At 20.3% G+C, this 1,784-nt stretch overlaps 1 protein-coding gene across 1 annotated transcript in view; it reads right to left on the bottom strand.

Annotated features, from left to right (window-relative positions):
• Positions 1–1,784, bottom strand: part of ambra1b (autophagy/beclin-1 regulator 1b) — a gene marked incomplete at its 5' end in the record, with an annotated part of 10,689 nt that overhangs the window by 2,881 nt on the left and 6,024 nt on the right. The window lies entirely within an intron of this gene.

Here is a 1,784-nt window from a genome sequence, read left to right as displayed (position 1 = left end):
ATTGGGGGAAATGATGAATATATGCATATAAATATTGGGGAAAATGATGAATATATGGATATAAATATTGGAAGAAATAATGAATATATGGATATAAATATTGGAAGAAATTATGAATATATGGATATAAATATTGATAAAATTATGAATATATGGATAGAAATATTGGGGGAAATTATGAATATATGGATATAAATATTGGGGGAAATTATGAATATATGGATAGAAATATTGGGGGAAATTATGAATATATGGATATAAATATTGGAAGAAATTATGAATATATGGATATAAATATTTGTAGAAATTATGAAAATATGGATATAAATATTGGGAAATATTATGAATATATGGATATAAATATTGAGGAAAATTAAGAATATATGGATATAAATATTGGGAAATATTATGAATATATGGATCTAAATATTGGAAGAAATTATGAATATATGGTTATAAATATTGGAAGAAATTATGAAAATATGGATATAAATATTGGGAAAAATTAAGAATATATGGATATAAATATTGGGAAATATTATGAATATATGGATCTAAATATTGAGGAAAATTAAGAATATATGGATATAAATATTGGGAAATATTATGAATATATGGATATAAATATTGGGGAAAATGATGAATATATGGATATAAATATTGGGAAATTTTATGAATATATGCATCTAAATATTGGGGGAAATTTTGAATATATGGATATAAATATTGGGAAATATTATGAATATATGGATATAAATATTGGAGGAAATTATGAATATATGGATCTAAATATTGAGGAAAATTAAGAATATATGGATATAAATATTGGGAAATTTATGAATATATGGATCTAAATATTGGGGAAAATGATGAATATATGGATATAAATATTGGGAAATTTTATGAATATATGGATATAAATATTGGGAAATATTATGAATATATGGATATAAATATTGGGAAAAATTAGAAATATATGGATATAAATATTGGGAAATATTAAGAATATATGGATATAAATATTGGGAAATATTATGAATATATGGATATAAATATTGGAGGAAATTATGAATATATGGATCTAAATATTGAGGAAAATTAAGAATATATGGATATAAATATTGGGAAATATTATGAATATATGGTTCTAAATATTGGGGGAAATTATGAATATATGGATATAAATATTGGGAAATATTATGAATATATGGATATAAATATTGGGAAAAATTAGAAATATATGGATATAAATATTGAGGAAAATGATGAATATATGGATATAAATATTGGGAAAAATGATGAATATATGGATATAAAAATGGGGAAAAATTATGAATATATGGATAAAAATATTGGGGAAAATTATGAATATATGGATATAAATATTGGGAAAAATGATGAATATATGGATAAAAATATTGGGAAAACAATGAATATATGGATCTAAATATTGGGACAAATTAAGAATATATGGATATAAATATTGGGAAAAATTAAGAATATATGGATTTAAATATTGGGAAAAATTAAGAATATATGGATATAAATATTGGGAAAAATTAAGAATATATGGATATAAATATTTGGAAAAATTAAGAATATATGGATAAAAATATTGAGGACAATTATGAATATATGGATATAAATATTGGAGGAAATTATGAATATATGGAAATAAATATTTGAAGAAATTATGAATATATGGATATAAATATTGGGAAAAATTAAAAATTAATGAATAAAAATATTGGGGGAAATGATGAATATATGGATATAAATATTGG

The sequence above is a fragment of the Etheostoma cragini genome, chromosome 8 (assembly GCF_013103735.1).
Source record: "Etheostoma cragini isolate CJK2018 chromosome 8, CSU_Ecrag_1.0, whole genome shotgun sequence".
NCBI lineage: Eukaryota > Metazoa > Chordata > Actinopteri > Perciformes > Percidae > Etheostoma > Etheostoma cragini.
This window is presented reverse-complemented; position numbering and strand designations above follow the sequence as displayed.